This window comes from Chiloscyllium plagiosum, unplaced genomic scaffold (genome assembly GCF_037043375.1).
Source record: "Chiloscyllium plagiosum isolate Xiang-an unplaced genomic scaffold, Cpla_swu_hap1 HiC_scaffold_27, whole genome shotgun sequence".
Lineage (NCBI taxonomy): Eukaryota > Metazoa > Chordata > Chondrichthyes > Orectolobiformes > Hemiscylliidae > Chiloscyllium > Chiloscyllium plagiosum.
Window position 1 is genome coordinate 63093765 of NW_028270165.1, and position 18740 is coordinate 63112504.

At 45.2% G+C, this 18740-nt stretch overlaps 1 protein-coding gene across 3 annotated transcripts in view; it reads left to right on the forward strand.

Annotated features, from left to right (window-relative positions):
• The first annotated feature begins 1250 nt into the window (after positions 1-1250).
• LOC148144444 (uncharacterized) overlaps positions 1251-18740 on the forward strand; it is a 245430-nt gene continuing 227940 nt past the window's right edge. The window contains exon 1 of one of the 3 annotated variants that reach the window (XR_015751469.1): positions 1251-1544. The gene's annotated coding sequence lies outside the window, so the exon portion shown is untranslated. Of the gene's footprint in view, positions 1545-7508; positions 7530-18740 lie in introns of those variants that run through there. The other 2 variants (XM_087974741.1, XM_087974743.1) reach the window with 2 other exon arrangements.

The window sequence follows — 18740 nt, forward strand, 5'->3', positions numbered from 1 at the left end:
TTAGAAGGAGAGGCTGGGACTTTATTCACTGGAGCACAGGAAGTTGGGGTGGGGGGTGACCTCCTTGAGATTGATAAAATCATGAGGAGTGGAGGAAAGGTGAATAACAAAGGGCTCTTGCTTAGCATCGGCGTGCTCAAAACTAGGGGGGCGTTTTTTTTAATGTAAGGAGAGAGATGTAAAAGGAACCGGAGGGGCAATATTTTGAAAGAGGGTGATTTGCATATGGAATGAACTTGCTGAGGATGTGGTAGATGCAGGTACAGTGACAACATTGAAACAGCATTTGGATGGGGACATGAATGAAAGGTTTAGAGGGATATGGGCCAAATGCAGGCAAGTGGGACTGGTTTAGTTTGGAATCCTGGTTGGCATGGACGAATTGGACCGAAGTGTCTGTTTCTGTGCTGTATACCTCTACTGAAACCGGTAGAATTCTGAAAGGGGCTTGACAGGATAGATGCAGATAAAATGCTCCTTTGTGGAAAGGGTCATAGAAGTGTGACAATGTGGAAGCAGGCCATTCAGCCCATCTGTTCCTCTCTGGCCCTCTGAACAGTATCCCATCCATACCCAACCCCTTACTCCATATTTCCATGGCCATTCCACCCTAACCTGTACATCCCTGGTCACTATGGGTAACTTAGCACGGCCAATCCTCCCTAACTTCTACACCCGAATCTATAACTTACCTTCTCAAGAATGTAATTTAAATGCAGAGCTTTACTAAGAAAAATGTCAGTCTGACTCAACATTGGGAAACAGACAGAATTCACACTTATTGTCTCTTAAAGGGATATTTCTGCTTATAAATAGGGCAACGTCTCTTCGAAATGTAAATTCACTTAGATATAACTGCGTCACTTTACATATTAAGATATCCCTTTGAATGTGCCCACACCCCTTTGAAATGTAATCTTGTCCATTTAAACCTCTTTATTTGCAGAAATAGCCCTTTAAAATGTCCATGTCCCTTTAAAATGCAGATTGCCCCTTTAGATATGACACCGTTCCGTTAGATGTCGGAATATCTGTTTAAATTGAGCCGTGAGCTTTCCCAATGTAGATAGGGCTCCTGGAAACGTGGCAGTGTCCCCCCTGCAGCTGCAGAGCGAGACAGGAGAGTTTGTTTTTGTGAATGAGCAGTTGTAGCGCGAGGTGGCTGTTGCTTGGTGACGGTGAGGCTCCCCCGGCCCCGCCCATCCTCCGTGCAGACGTCACGCGGGGGCGAAGGCGGTTGGGAGGAGAAGTCGCTCGAGCGGGGAAGCGGCGGGAGGGCGGCCGTTAGGAAAATGGCGCCGTGCGGCCCGGGGCAGACACCCGTCACTGGGCACCGCCGCCTTCCTGGCGCAGCTGCTGTGTCACGGCCACACCGGCCGGCTGTACAGCAGGCAGGAGCCGGTGAGCATTCTGGAGGCGGATGGGGTTAAGGGCCTGCTTGGGAACTCGTCGGCCGCCGGGGTGGTGGAGTTCTACTGGTCGTGGGGCGGCCCCTGTGTCAACTATGGGGCCACCTGGAAGGTACTGGGCCCGGGAGGTGAAAGGTGAGGCAGGTTGGGGGGGGACGGAGGGGAAGGAATGTGGGGCCTGTCCTGTCATAGTGACATTTTATACTCACTTTCCATCTGCTTTTACTGGCGCTTGTGCTGTTTGCCCCTCACTGTGTGTTTAATCCTTGTGCTGTTTACCCTTTGCTGTTACTTGTGCAATTGCTGAGGTTAGTGTTTAAATACTACTGAAGGAGATTATGCACCAGCATGTAAATGTTCCTCAGTCATTGAAGGGGCAGGACCTGTTGAGAATGGTTCGTAAAGAATGTGGTGCACTAAGCCCTGTTAACATGGATATAGTTTGTTATTTGGAATAGTAGACTTTATTATTTAGAGTCACAGACCCATTTGGTCCAACGTGTCCATGCCAACCAGATATCCTAAATTAATCCAGTCCCATTTGCCAGCACTTGGCTCATATCCTACTAATCCCTTCCTGTTCATATATCCATTCAGATGTGTTTTAAATGCTGTAATTATACCGGCCTCCACTACTTCCTCTGGCAGTTCATTCCATACATGCACCAGCCTCTGCATGGAAAAGTTGCCCGTTCGGTACCTTTAATATCTTTCTGCTCTCACCCTAAACCTATGCCCTCTAGTTGTGAACCTCACCCCTACACTGACGAAAAGACACTTAAAAAAAAGTTGAGCAACCAGACAAAATGCAAAAGCTATAAAATGTTGAGCCACATTGGATAAAAGAACTGTGGCTCTACCCTTTATTTCTCCTCTTGGCATTTGAACACTTAACATCTGTCAATAACACCAGCATCGCCACAGAGCACATTGTGTCTGTTCCGTGGTGTGAACAACAGCACGCTTGCTCACTCGTGTCACCAACACATTGTCCATACTCCTCGCTGTTGGCAGAAAAGGCGACATCGCTTATCTCTGTTCCTAAAGGTCTTCCTTTTATTCTTAAAGCTGTGTCCTCTGGTCCTAGTCTCTCCTACCAATGGAAACATCTTCCCAATGTCATTGCACTGTGGGGATGAAGCCCTACCCTGTTCGGTAACTTCTGGTAGGTGAGACTAGGCCTCAAGGTTAGAGGGAGGAGCTTTCAGACAGAGATGAGGAGGAACTGCTTTTCCCAGAGGGTCGTGAATCTATGGAATAGTCTAGATTAGAGTGGTGCTGGAAAGCAAGTCAGGCAGCATCCGAGGAGCAGGAGAATAGATGTTTTGGGCAAAAGGCCTTCATCAAAATTATGGAATACTCTCTGGCCAAGGAAGCAATAGAGACAGCTTCATTAAGTATATTCAAGACACAGTTCGGTGGGTTTTTGCCTGGTAGGGGAATTAAGGGGTTCCTTGTGACAGTGCAGGGAGGAGGTGATGAGACGATGGATAGATCAGCCATGATCTTAATGATCGTGGAGCAGGCTCACTTGTACCAACTGGAGTGAATCCAGGGAGGGAGCAGATTTTACGACCTCAGGTATGTGTCTTGGATACCCGGGTGAGGAGAGACATAAGGACAGGCTGGGACTGTTTTCCGTAGTGTGCCAGAGTCTGAGGAGTGACCTTATACGCTTTTATATCGTCATGAGAGACATGGATAGGGTAAATAGACATGGTATTTTCCTTTGGATGGGGGAGCCCAGAACTAAAGGGTAATAAGTTTAGGATCAAGAATGTGGTGTTGCAGCAAGTCAGGCAGTATCCGAGGAGCAGGAAAATCAACGTTTCGGGGGAAAAGCCTTTCATCAGGAAAGTGTGTGTGTATGTGAGTTGGTGTATAAGACTGTGCGTCAGTGAGTGTGTATTTGCATGTGTGCATGCTTGATAAAGTGTGATTGTGATGGAGAATGAGAGGTTGGTGTATGTGTATTTCTGAGAGAGAGTGTGTGTATGAGAGAGGTATGGATATAAGTGAGGGTTTGCAGTTTACTAAAATAAAGGAGGGCAGGACTTGTACAGGTAATGTTAGGGCCTGGGTTGTGTTGTAGAACAGAGACCCGGGGGTGTTCGGGTTCGTTGTTCTTGAAAGGTGCATCACTGGTAGACGGGGGTGAAGAAGGTGTTTCGCACACTTGCCTTCATTGTTCACATAGGTAAAACCTACCTCTTGCAAAAATGCCATCCTGTATTTCTAATTCCTCTGCCGTATCTGCTCCCAGGAGGACCAGTTCCACCACAGAACACACCAGATGTCTTCCTCCTTTAGAGACCGCAATTTCCCTTTCCACGTGGTGAAAGATGCCCTCCAATGCATCTCGTCCACATCCCGCACCTCTGCCCTCAGACCCCACCTCTCCAACCGTAAGAAGGACAGAACTCCCCTAGTGCTCACCTTCCACCCTACCACCTTCACATAAACCAAATCATCTGCCGACATTTCCGCCACCTCCAAAAAGACCCCACCACCAGGGATATATTTCCCTCCCCACCCCTTTCCACCTTCCGTTCCCTCCGTGACTACCTACAACCCACCCTCCCATCCTGGCACCTTCCCCTGCCACCGCAGGAACTGCAAAACCTGCGCCCACACCTCCTCCCTCACCTCCATCCAAGGCCCCAAAGGAGCCTTCCACATCGATCAAAGTTTTACCTGCACATCCACTAATATCATTTATTGTATCCGTTGTATTGTAAAGTTAACTCACTGTTAACTTTAGCTTGGTAGTACACTTGAATTTTCTTCACTTTATTATGGGGTGCCTGGGTCGAGGGTGGGGCACTGGTCGGGAGAGGATATGATGGGTTTTCGGAAAGGAAGTGATTCCCCCGGAAACGAGGGGGAAAATCTCCGTTTAAATATGTTTTTGTTTTTTTATTTAGAAATAGTTTTTTATTATATTGTGAATGTATTAAAGAATCTCTATTTTTGTGAATTTTCTATGGTCTATGCTTGTGGTGTTTTGGATGGTGTTTCTCCTCCGGGGGGGTCTCGGACTTGCCTGGACGATTATGGTGAGTCATTTGATTAAATGGTGCACCTGGAATGTCAAGGGGAGTAATTCTCCAATCAAAGGGAAGAAAATATTACCAAACCTCAAAAAAGAAAGGGTTGATATAGCTCTCCTACAGGAGACCCATTTATTGGTTAAAGGACGTTTGAAATTACAACAGGGTGGATTTGATCAGGCCTTCTATTCTTCCTTCAGCTCAAAAAGTAGGGGAGTAGTCATTCTTATTTGGAAGAATCTCCCTTTCAAAATCCTAAGTCAGATAAAAGATGAATCTGGACGATATATAGTAATTAAAGCCCTTATAAATGGAGAGGAATATGGGATTTTAAACCAGTATTGTCCCCCGGCACATCCTTTCAAATTTATAATGGAAGCTTTCTCCAAACTGATGGCTCTCGGTGCTCGTCATACAATTATAGGGAGAGACTTGAATTGCATTATGGAGCCGGAAATAGACAGGATACCCAAGAGTACTGCGGGTGTATCCCCCAGATCTAGACAATTGGCGGATTTGAATCAAGAATTAAGATTAATAGGTGTGTGGAGGTGTCTCCACCCGCAAGGCAGAGATTTCTCTTTTAACTCTAATCCACATAAATGTCACACTAGAATTGACATGTTTTTTGCCCCCTCGACTTTTTTAAATTCTATATCATCCTGTAAAATAGGTGATATGAAAATTTCTGATCACGCTGCTGTGTACATGGAAATCAAGGCTAGGAACAATGAGGCATTCCCCTGACATTGGCGTATGGATTCCTTCTTAATGAAGGATAGTAAATTTGCAAAATATTTTTCTCAAGAATTTAAAGCTTTCTTGGAAATTAATTCAGGTACGGCCAGTAACCCGTCAATGATGTGGGAGACTATTGAAGCTTATGCGCGAGGTCTGATCATTTCATACTCGGTGACCCAGAAAAAGTTAAAGGGAGAACAACAGCGTCTACTTGCTGCTCGCTTAAAAGCAGCTGAAACAGCATACGCTGACAGACCTCCTATTGCCAAATTACAAAGGATAATGGTCCTTAGGACAGCTCTGAATACCGCGCTCACCAAAACGGCAAAGAGGGAAATATTATTTGCAAAACAAAGATTATATGAATTTGGCAATAAACCTGGTAGATGCTTAGCATTTCTCGCAAGGAATAAAAGGGCCCCTCAAGCTATCACGGCTATCAGGGAAAGTGCTGGTACTCTGATTCACGATCCTAAAAGGATCAACACAATCTTCAGAAAGTTTTATTCTGATCGCAGGATTGTGAAGATAGAGCCAGGAGGATGCAGTCCTTTTTTAAAAGCCTTTCCGGACTTAACCCCGGAACAGGTTGTTTTAAAAAATTCTCAAGGTCAGGTTCGTAGGAGAGTAGTCTGACACAGAACAAACAGCCAAGAGGCGAGTCTGCTAGAATATAAGTGTTTTATTCCCCGCAGCGTCGCCACAACCAGGTCTCGTACTTACAACGGGTCTGGTTTATACTCACTCTACGTGTTACCGGAACTGGGAGCCGTCAGTTCTCGTAGAGCGGTTGCCAACAACCCACGCTCGGCGGTTAAACGCAACCCCGGAGCAGACTCCCGGGTCTGGCTTATACTCACTCTACATGTTACCGGAACTGGGAGCCGTCAGTTCTCGTAGAGCGGTTGCCAACAACCCACGCTCGGCGGTTAAACGTAACCCCGGAGCAGACTCGCCGAACTGGAGACTTTTCCAGCTGATATACTCTTTTCCAGATATAAACATTCATGTGAACAGCAGAGCAAGGCTAAAAAACACATTCCATTCTGGTTACACACAGATAAGAAGATTCACATGGGGAGGTGTGTAATAAGATTCACACGGGACTAAGCAACACCTCCATTCCGGTTAGATTCACACATGTATTGGGACATAATTTTAACCCTTTCACCACATTCCACTGCTTGGCCCAATACATGTGTTACATTATGATTCACACATGTGTTGGGACATAATTTTACACCACATTCCACTGCTTGGCCCAATACATGTGTTACATTATGCTTAATTCAGTTCAATTCGTTTCAGTTAATTTCAGTTCAGTCAATTCAGTGCAGTTCAATTCAGCTCAGTTCAGGTCTGTTCAGTTCAATTCAATTGTGTTCAATTCAGTTCCGTCCATTTCAATTCAATTTAGCTCAGTTCCATTTTGTTCCGTTCAATTTGATTCACTTCAGTTCAATTCAGTTCAGTTCAGTTCAATCCCATTCAATTCTGTTAACTCCGCTTCAGCTTTTTGGACATGCCCACATCCTCCGCTGTACCCCAGGCAAGGGGTACTTCGGCAGGACTGGGATCCTCTCAAGGGTGGACAGCAGCGACCCTGGGGTTCCTCCGGTCGCCCCCCACCATTTCTCAAACAAACTGCCACGTACATGCCCACATCCATGCCATCCCGGGACGGTCGGGACCTCCACAGTTTGTTCTTCTGGTTTCTTAGTCTTTTTCCAAAACATTGTTCTGTATCAAAATCTCTCCTCAATTGCGATTGACCCTGCTCGCAGCGCCAAATGTTTTAAAAAATTCTCAAGGTCAGGTTCGTAGGAGAGTAGTCTGACACAGAACAAACAGCCAAGAGGCGAGTCTGCTAGAATATGTGTTTTATTCCCCGCAGCGTCGCCACAACCAGGTCTCGTACTTACAACGGGTCTGGTTTATACTCACTCTACGTGTTACCGGAACTGGGAGCCGTCAGTTCTCGTAGAGCGGTTGCCAACAACCCACGCTCGGCGGTTAAACGTAACCCCGGAGCAGACTCGCCGAACTGGAGACTTTTCCAGCTGATATACTCTTTTCCAGATATAAACATTCATGTGAACAGCAGAGCAAGGCTAAAAAACACATTCCATTCTGGTTACATACAGATAAGAAGATTCACACGGGGAGGTGTGTAATAAGATTCACACGGGACTAAGCAACACCTCCATTCCGGTTAGATTCACACATGTATTGGGACATAATTTTAACCCTTTCACCACACAGGTATCGGTCCTGAATGCTCCCCTAACAACCCAGGAAATACTTGACGCGATCAGGCAACTTCAGAGCGGTAAGGCACCTGGCCCAGAGGGCTTTCAGGTTGAATTTTACAAAGAGTTCACAGGAGTATTAGCTGGCCCACTTATGGACATGTATAACTACTCATATAAGTCAGGGCTGCCTCCTGCCTTCACTGAAAGAGGTGAATATCTCCCTTATTCTCAAAAAAGGAAAGGATCCAGAAGATTGTGTGTCTTGCTAACTGTAGATTTTAAAATTCTCTCTAAAACATTAGCATTGAGGCTAGAGATATGGGTCTCAACACTGTATAATGATCCCAAAGCAGTTGTGATCACCAATGAATTAAGTTTGGATAGCTTCAGTGTGGGTCGGGGCTGCCGTCAGGGATGTCCTCTCTCACCGTTGCTATTCGCGCTAATAATTGAGCAAATGGCGGAAGCTATCCGGGCTGACTCTAATATAACGGCCCCGAGGGTTGGTACAGGTTAAACATAAAGTTACCCTATATGCAGATTATGATCTCCTTTTTCTTAGTAATCCTCTGATGTCCGAGCTTCACTTAATCCAAGTTATTAATACATGTAGTGCATTTTCAGGCTACAAAATTAATTTTTCAAAATCAGAGGCCATGCCTCACTAGTATGTCCCACTTATTGGACGGAGGGTTTCTTATACTTAGGCGTTTTTATCACCGCAGTATTTGGCCAGCTATACAAGGTCAATTTTGTGCATCTATTGAAAAGGGTAAGACAGGGCCTTCATCGTTGGGGAAACCTTCCAATTTCCTGGCTCGGTAGAATAGCCCTAATTAAAATGAGTGTCTTACCCCGTCTCTTATACCCTATGAGAATGCTTCCGGTGATACTGCCGAGGCTGGCACTGCGCAGATTGTATGGTTGGCTGGGTTCTTTCATTTGGAATCCTAGACGGCCCTTCATTAAGTTAAGGAAACTACAGCTTCCACAGGCAAGGAGGTCGGGCTGGACTTTCCAGACTTTAGGAAGTATCAGTTAAGTTCCTTGTTAAGCTACATTGCCGATTGGGTCACGTCTAACCCGCAATCAATCTAGATGGACATCAAGGCTTCTCAAGTACAGTGCCCTCTTATTAACCTCTTATTTTTAGATCAGATGAAAATCATTACGGACCACTGTAGAAACCCTACAGTACTAAACACAATTAAAGCTTGGAATATAATGCGGCAAAACGAGGGTAATTCACATAAAACATCCCCCTATACTCCTATAGTGGGGGCATGGGGTTTTCAACCGGGGCTTACAGATGCCATATTCAAATCCTGGAGATCCAGGGGTATCTCCTGTTTAGGGGATCTGTTTGAGAAGGGGGTCCAGATGTCTTTTGAACAGATGCATCAGGAATTTGGATTACCGAATGGAGACCTCTTTTTCGATACTTCTACATTTGAAATTACATACAGAAGACGACTACGTTATTAGATGTTCTTTATAAATCAGATAGAGAACGTAGAGTGTTGTGGCCAATAGGTGTACCCTCGGTCAGCACTCTTTATCATTTATTACGTGATGAAGTGTCGGAAGATATGGACCATCTGCTTAGAACATGGGATCAGGATTTGGGGCTGGAAATTTCTACAGATATGTGGAATGACATCTGGGAAAATGCCAAAAAAAAATCTCCATTTGTAGCAGAACCCAGGCCATTCAGTTAAAGATACTTCATAGGGCCCATATGGCACCGGAAAGATTGGAGATGCTCCTGTCCTAAATTTTGCCAATGTGTCCCAAATGTAAAGCAGAGGTGGGCATTCTTACACACCGCTTATGGACATGCCATAAGATCTTCAAATACTGGACCAAAGTAGTAAACGCCCTGACAGAAATCTTGGGAATGGAAATTACAGTAGATCCAGTATCTCCTCTTCTGGGCTACTCGAGCTTACCTTCTCTGGATGTGCACGGGAGGAAATTATTTTCCATTCTCTCCTTCTATGCAAGAAAAAATATCTTAGTAAACTGAATTGGCACAGATTAATCATGGAATGTATTCCCCTCGACTTCCTTACAAATATGGTGCACCAAAAAACTGAATTATTCTATAAAATATGGCAGCCCTTTTTGAATTTCATAGATACAGATATTTCGGCCATTCTTTCAAGGGCTTTCATTTAGTTGAGGTAACAGTTCTGGCTGGTCCGGGGTCCCTTGGGAGAGGAATCCCGCATGAATACGGGTTTTATTACGACTTGATGTTAACTCATCCCGAGCATGTACTTCACTACTTCATTGCTATGTTATCCTTTTTTCTTTTGAATAATGTAAGATATTTGATCATACACTCTGGTTAGTTATAGGTTAGGTTAGTAGTTGAGTTTTGTCTTTTTCTTCTCTGTATCTCTTCTTTTTGTTTGACAGGTTTTGGCTATTTATTTAAGATTTAATTGTATATTAGTGTTTGTACTTGGTTTTTTTTTATTTGTAAACTTGTAAAAACATGTTAAATTTTCAATAAAAATATCTATAAAAAGAAAAAGGTTCATCTGTACAGATGCATGAGTACGTGGAGAGCAGAGGGATACAGATTCAGTAATTGCGCGATAGGTTTAGACAGGGGATTTGGATCGGCTTAGGCTTGAAGGGCTGAAGGGCCTGTTCCTGGGTTGTAAATTTTCTTTGTTCTATGTTGAGGTTGTACAGGATGTTGGTGAGGCCATTTTGTTTAGAGTACTGAGTACAGTTCTGGTCACCCTGTAATAGGAAGAATACTATTAGAGGGGGTTCGGTAAAGATTTACTTTGATTTACGTTGCCAGGAATGGAGGGTTTGAGTTATAGGGAGAGGCTGGGACTTTTTCACTGGAGTGGAGGAGGTTGAGGGATGACCTTATTGAGATTTGAAAAATCATGAGGGGTGAGGGTAAGGAGAATAGCGAGGAGCATGCGCGGTTATGTCGAGCTGGGGGTGGGGAAGTGAAACAAAATTGTGGCTCTACCCTATTTTCCTCCTATTGGCATTTGGCCAGTTGAATCTGTCAGTTACACCAGCATATCTACAGAGCCTACTGCGCGTGCCCCTCGGTGTCAGGAAAAGACTGCACATGCTTCTATCTGTCTGTAAAAATGGTGCATGAATTTCATTTGCCGGCCCAATGAGGAGCACTGGAACACCGGAAAGAGCCTGGTCCTCCTACCATTCAGAACAGCCCTATTGTCTGAATCCGAGACGTCGATTTTCCTGCTCCTCGGATGCTGCCTGACGTGTGCTTTTCCAGCACCACTCTAATCTTGACCCATGAGCTTCTGAAGCTGCTGCTGCTCCTCTCTCTCTCTCTGAATGAAGATTGAGATTCATCCAAGACTGTAATTTCCTTCCTCTGTCCAACAGCACTCTCTTCTCTCACTGCCTTTTCTATTTCTTTTATTTTCATGCTGGGATCCAATTGTTGACTTGCAGCAACTGAAAAGAAAGGGAGTGAATCCAGAAAGAGGACAGACTGTGGAAAAGCTGGTCTAGGTCTGTGCCTCAAACACATGGCAAATGCAGTACCACAGTGTGAAGTTATAGCCTTTGCTGTGGAAAAAAAAAAGCAGAAATGAGGTGTATTGTTTAAATGGTGATATATTGGGAAGTGGAGAAAGTGAGGACTGCAAATGCTGGAGATCAGAGTCAAAATGTGTGTGGCGTTGGAAAAGCACAGCAGGTCAGACAGCATCCAAGGAGTAGGAAAGTTGACGTTTCAGATACGAGCCCTTCATCAGTAATGATGTGTGGATGTGCAAAGGGGCCTCAATGTCCTCCTACACCAGTCACTGCCAGTTGTCAGACAGGTGCAGCAAGCAATCAGCAAGGCAAGTGGTATATGAGCAAGAGGAATTGAGTTTAGAAGTGGGAGTGTCATCCTGCAGTTAGGGGGTCATGGAATATATTCAAGGCTGAGTTCATATCACTTTTGAACAACAGAGAAGTGGATGGTTCTTGGGGAAGGCAAGAAAATAGTTTTAAGGCTAGTATAGAACAGTGACAGTCATACAGCATAGAAACACACCCTTCTATTCATGCTGACTATATTCACAAATTAAACTAATCCCACCTGTCTGTGTTTGGCCCATATCCTTCTGAACCTTTCCTGTTCACGTACTTATCAAAATGTATTTTAAACATTGTAATTGTACCTGCATCCACCACTTCCTCCAGACATTCATTCCACACACAAACCATTTTTCTTTTAAATAAAGTGCTCCTCATGTCTTTCGACTTGTTCTACTCTCACTTTAAACATTTGCTCCCTAATCTTGAAATGACACCTGCCATTCACGTCACCTATACCCCTCATGATTTTTAAATCATTTTTAAACCTCTCGAAGGACACCTCTTAACCTCCGATGCTCCAGTGAAAAAAGTCCCAGCCTCTGCATCTCGATGTAGGGAGATCCATATCCATTTGTGATCTGTTCAATGCTCGTGCAGGCTTAAAAGACCAAATGGCCGACTCCTGCTCCCAATTCTCAGTGTCCTGGACAGCAAGAGGCTATAAGACATCGGAGAGAAAGTGAGGTCTGCAGATGCTGGAGATCAAAGTTGAAACTTTATTGCTGGAACAGCACAGCAGGTCAGGCAGCATCCAGGGAACAGGAGATTCGACGTTTCGGGCACATTCCTGAAGAAGGGCCTGTGCCCGAAACGTCGAATCTCCTGTTCCCTGGATGCTGCCTGACCTGCTGTGCTGTTCCAGCAATAAAGTTTCAACTATAAGACATCGGAGCAGAAAGTAGGCTATTCAGCCCATCGGGTCTGCTCATACCATTCAATCGTCGCTGATCAGTTTCTGAGCACCATTCTGCTGCTTTCTCCCTGTCACCCTCGATCCCCTCAATACTCAAGAACCTAGCTATCTAAGTCTAAATATCCTCAGTGACCTGGCCTCTGCAGTCTTCTATGCCAATGAATTCCATAGATTCACCACTCTGAAGAAGTTTCTCCTTATCTCCATTCTAAAAAGTCTTCCCTTTACTCTAAAGCTGTGCCCTCGGATCTTAGTTTCTCCTATCAATGGAAACATCTTCCCAACATCCACTCTGTCTAGGCTGTTCAGTATTCTGTATGTTTCAATTAGATCTCCCCTGACTTTGGCCCTGCTAATCAGCATGAACCAGACCCTTCAGGATGAGGTACAGCAGGGGATTAGGTTCATCAAATTGAAAATTGAGGGAGAGTGTGTGGGATGGAGATCTTCAGCTTCTAAGGAATAAGAGAGGAAAGAGAGTTCACTATAAATTAGAATTGATTGGATGGGCTGATAGGCTAAGGAGGGGCAGATGGAGTTGAACTTGGAGAAATGTGATGTGTTGCATTTTGGTCAAGCAATGCAGGCAGGACTTAGACAGGGGGAGTGTTGCAGAAGAAAGAGACCTTGGAGTGCATGTTCATAGTTCCTTGTAAGTGGAGTCGCAGATAGACAGGATAGTGAAGATGATGTTTGGTATGCTTTTCTCTATTGGTCAGAGCATTGAGTGAAGGAGTTGGGAGGACATATTGCGGCTGCACAGGACATTGGTTAGGCCACTTTTGGAATATTGTGTGTAATTCTGATCTCCATCCTATGGAAGGATGTTGTGAAACTTGAAAGAGTTTGGAAAAGGTTTATAAGGCTGGTGTCAGAGTTGGAGGGTTTGAGCGAGAGGGAGAGGCTGAATAGGCTGGGGCTGTTTTCCCTTGGTGTCGGAGGCTGAGGGGTGACATCATAGAAGTTTATAAGGGGCATGGATAGGGGTGAATAGTCAAGGTCTTTTCCTCTGAGTAGGGGAGTCCAAAACTAGAAGGCAGTGGTTTGAGCTGTCTCAATCAGATCCCCTCTCAGTCTTCTAAACTCAAGGGCATACAAGCCCAGTCGCTTCAGTCTTTCAGTGTAAGGTAATCCCGCCATTCCAGGAATTGACCTCGTGAATCCACGCTGCACTCCCTCAATAGGCAGAATGTCTTTCCTCAAATTTGGAGACCAGAACTGCATGCATTACTCCAGGTGTGGTCTCTCCAGGGCCCTGTACAGCTGCAGAAGCACCTCTTTGCTTCTATACTCAATTCCTCTTGTTATGAAGGCCAGCATGCTATTAGCCTTCTTCACTACCTGCTGTACCTGCATGCTTGCCTTCATTGACTGGTGTACAAGAACACCCAGATCTCTGTACTGCCCCTTTACCTAAATTGATTCCATTGAGGTAGTAATCTGCCTTCCTGTTCTTGCCACCAAAGTGGATAACCATACATTTGTGGGCGGCACGGTGGCACGGTGGTTAGCACTGCTGCCTCACAGCGCCAGAGACCCGGGTTCAATTCCTGCCTCAGGCGACTGACTGTGTGGAGTTTGCACGTTCTCCCCGTGTCTGCGTGGGTTTCCTCCGGGTGCTCCGGTTTCCTCCCACAGTCCAAAAGATGTGCAGGTTAGGTGAATTGGCCGTGCTAAATTGCCCATAGTGTTAGGTAAGGGGTAAATGTAGGGGTATGGGTGGGTTACGCTTCGGCGGGTCGGTGTGGACTTGTTTGGCCGAAGGGCCTGTTTCCACACTGTAAGTAATCTAATCTAATCTAATTTATCCACATTAAGCTGCATCTGCCATGCATCTGCCCACTCACCTAACTTGTCCAGGTCACCCTGTAATCTCCTAACATCCTCATCACATTTCACCCTGCCACCCAGCTTTGTATCATCAGCAAATTTGCTAATGTTATTGCTGATACCATCTTCTATATCATTAACATATATTGTAAAAAGCTGCGGTCCCAGCACGGATCCCTGCGGTATCCCACTGGTCACTGCCTGCCATTCCGAAATGGAGCCGTTTATCACTACACTTTGTTTCCTATCAGCCAACCAATTTTCAATCCAATGTAGTACTTTGCCCCCAATACCATGCGCCCTAATTTTACTCACTAACCTCCTATGTGGGACTTTATCTGGACTTTCAGAAAGCTTTTGATACACTACATCTACTGGATCTCCCTTGTCCATCTTCAGAGTTACATCCTCAAAAAATTCAAGATGATTAGTCAAGCATGATTTCCCTTCATAAATCCATGCTGACTCTGTCCTATCCTGTTACTACTATCCAGATGTGCCGTAATTTCATCCTTTATAATAGACTCCAGCATCTTTCCAACCACTGAGGTCAGACTATCTGGTCTATAATTTCCTGCTTTCTCTCTCCCACCTTTCTTAAAAAGTGGTATAACATTATCCACCCTCCAATCCTCAGGAACCGACCACGAATCTATCGAACTCTGGAAAATAATCACCAACGCATCCACGATTTCCCGAGCCACCTCCATCAGTACCCTGGGATGCAGACCATCAGGCCCCGGAGACTTATAAACCTTCAGACCTAACAGTCTCTCCAACACCAAATCCTGGCAAATATAAATTCCCTTAAGTTCAGGTCCTTCAGCCACTGTTACCTCAGGGAGATTGCTTGTGTCTTCCCCAGTGAACACAGATCTGAAGTACCCATTTAATTCCTCTGCCATCTTTGTTCCCCGTAATATATTCCCCTGTTTCTGTCTTCAAGGGCCCAATTTTAGTCCTAACCATTTTTTGCCTTGCACATACCTAAAAAAGCTTTTACTATCCTCCTTTATATTATTGGCCAATTTACCTTCGTACCTCATTTTTCCTCTGCATATTTCCTTCTTAGTAATCCTCTGTTGCTCTTTAAAAGCTTCCCAGTCCTCAGTTTTCCCTCTTATCTTAGCTATGTTATACTTTTTCTCTTTTAACTTTATATGTTTCTTAACTTCCCTCGTCAGCCACGGCCACCCATGTCGCCTCCTGGGATCTTTCTTCCTTTTAGGAATGAACTGATCCTGCAACTTCTGCATTATATGCAGAAATATCCGCCATTGTTCCTCCACGGCCATCCCTGCTAAGGTATTGCACCATTGAACTTTGGCCAGCTCCTCCCTCATAGCTCCATATTTCCCTTTATTCAACAGAAGTACTGTCACTTCCGACTGTACCTTCTCCCTCTCAAATTGCAGATTGAAGCTTAATGTATTATGGTCACTACTTCCCAATGGCTCCTTCACTTCGAGGTCTCTGACCAATTCTGGTTCGTTACACAATACCCGATCCAGAATTGCCTTCTCCCTGGTCGGCTCCAGCACCAGCTGCTCTAAGAATCCATTTCTGAGGCACTCCACAAAGTCTTTTTCTTGAGGTCCAATACCATCCTGATTCTCCCAGTCTACCTGCATGTTAAAATCCCCCATTAGAACTGTAGTAACATCTTTAAGACAGGTCAATTTCAGCTCCTGATTCAACTTACATCCGACATCCAGACTACTGTTTGGGGGCCTGTAGATGACTCCCAAGAGGGTTTTTTTACCCTTAGTATTTCGCAGCTCTATCCACACTGACTCTACATCCCCTGACTCTAGGTCCCCCCGCACAAGGGACTGAATATCCGCCCTTACTAACAAGGCCACCCCACCCCGTCTGCCTGCCGGTCTGTCCTTACGATAGCACATGTAGCCTTGAATATTCATTTCCCAGGCCCTGTCCACTTGAAGCCACGTCTCAGTTATCCCCACAATATCGTATCTGCCAATTTCCAAAAGAGCCTCAAGCTCATCCATCTTATGTCTAATGCTTCGTGCGTTCATGTATAGTATTTTTAATTTGTTACTGCTCTCACCCTTCCCATCAACCCCTATTTCACTCAACCTTACAGCATGATCCCTTTCTGAGTTTTCTGCCTTATTGGTACAGTTGTGTTTCTGGACTTCTCTTGTTCTAACTTTCCCCTCAATTTCCTTTTTAACCATCTAGTTTGTCCCCTCCACCCCGCTACTTAGTTTAAATGTAGCGGTGCTGCAGTAGAAAACCTGCCTGCCAGAATGCTGGTCCCTAACCTATTAAGGTGCAAACCGTCTTTCTTGTAGAATTTATGTTTACCAAAAAATATACCCCAGTGATCCAAGAACTTAAATCCTTGCTTCCTGCACCAGTTCCCCAACCACACGTTCAAGTCCATTATCTCCCTGTTTCTGGCCACACCAGCACGAGGAACTGGAAGCAAACCAGAGATAACCACTTTGGACGTCCTGCTTTTCAGCCTTCTTCCTAGTTCTCCGAAGTCCCGCTGTAGTATGTTCCTCCTCTTCTTCCCGACATCATTTGTGCCGACATGTACCACCACCTCTGGCTCTTCACCCTCGTCCTTGAGGATTTCCTGCACTCTGTACACGATGTCTTTCACCCTGGCACCAGGAAGGCAACACACAATCCTTAAATCCCATCTGCTGCCACAAAAACCCCGGTCAGTTCCTCTCACGATGGAGTCCCCTATTACCACGGCTCTGTGCGATGTCCAACTCTTCCGCTCTGCCTCTGCGCCAACTTTTGATTGACAGACCTGGCCGCCTTGCGAACTGGCAGTGTCATCAGTCTCTAATGTTTCCAAAAGCTTCAACTTCTTCCTGACAGGTACTTCTCCCGGGGTCTCTTGCACCTGTCTCCTCTCTGCCTTCCTCATCGTCTGCTCTCTTCTGGTATGGTCAGTGTAATAACCTCACTGAAGGTCTTATCCAGAAAGATCTCGTTCTCTCGGATGAGCCTAAGGTCCTCGAGTTCTTTCATCAGCGCTGCAATATGCTCGGTCAATAGCTGAATGTGCACACACTTTCCACACATATACGAGCCAGACACACCAGAGTCGTTGACCTCCCACATCAAGCACGTAGCGCACTGAACCAGCTGGGCAGTCATGTCTTCACCCTCTTCAACTGTGGTGTAATCACTTCACTCAAACTTCTTGTCAAAGATTCCTGAGCTGAAGCCTCACTCTTCGATCCAAACTTCCTTAGACCCTCTTTTTGTGGCAAGTCTGTGGACCTGGGGTTTAGAACTCACCCACTCTAATAGCAATCACTTACCTTCCCGACCGGCTTTGCGCTCCGCCTGAACTTCCGCCCAGCTCCCGCCGCTTTCTGCTGTGAAAAGAAAAGGGTTTTGGTTAACTGATACAAATATTTTCCACTTGTCCAACAATCCAATATCAGCTGTTTCAGTCATTGAGATGGTTTTGATTCATCTACTAAATACTCTTATTAGACAATATTCATGACAATGTATGCGAGGTGATACTATATATGCAAGTTGTAGACAAGTAAAAAAGGCCGACCAGGCAAGGAAGTGGTTAACAAACACAGGGCATCCCTCTTCAGGTATGTTTACAAATTAAACACGTTTCAGATCTTTTCCTAGCTGCTTTCCGAAAATCTGGGTGCCACCAGGTTTGAGTATGTTAACAATAATGTACATCATCAACTGAAATAGGCAGCAACAAAGAATGAACACAAACCAGTCCAGCAGGGGTCACCCACATTTTGGTTTGAGTATTGAGGGCTTACCCTTTTTGAAACCCCTGTGATATCAGTACCATACCCAGGCTAATGTGCATTGAAACCAGATTATGAAGTGTTAACTTTTCTGCAAACTTCTGCCTGTGTGTCTCTCTGTAACATTTTCCAACTTTCTTCATATCTCAGTTTGTCAGCTCTTGTTTATTCCTTTCTCCCAAGGCTAATGAAGCACACGCTTTCCAGAACAGTCCAAATTAGGGAGTTGAGCCTCGTAAAGATTAGATTAGATAAGATTACTTACAGTGTGGAAACAGGCCCTTCGGCCCAACAAGTCCACACCGCCCCGCCGAAGCGCAACCCACCCATTCCCCTACATTTACCCCTTACCTAACACTACGGGCAATTTAGCATGGCCAATTCACCTGACCTGCACATCTTTGGACTGTGGGAGGAAACCAGAGCACCCAGAGGAAACCCACGCAGATACGGGGAGAACGTGCAAACTCCACACAGTCAGTCGCTTGAGGTGAGAATTGAACCCGGGTCTCTAGCGCTGTGAGGCAGTCGTGCTAACCACTGTGCCACCGTGCCGCCCACAAGTCCTGGCTATGACACATAGCTGCCTAACCAAGTATGCAAACTCTCAATATCTGTAAGTTCCATTTGCAACTCGAACACTCTTTTCAAAGTAAGTTGTTCGTGTCTCTGCATGAGTCCACAACCCGGTGAAATACAACGGAGTCTTTAATGGTTGCCCAATGTGTCCTGTGCCAAATTCATTCAAGTCTGGATGTCCTGAAGCAAACAATTATACTTCAGATTTCTACGACCCAATTAAAACTAATGTTGAGCACTCTAATGGATCGGGGGCATTTTATATAAATAATTATTCCCTCCGGTGTGGAAACGGGCCCTTCAGCCCAAAAAGT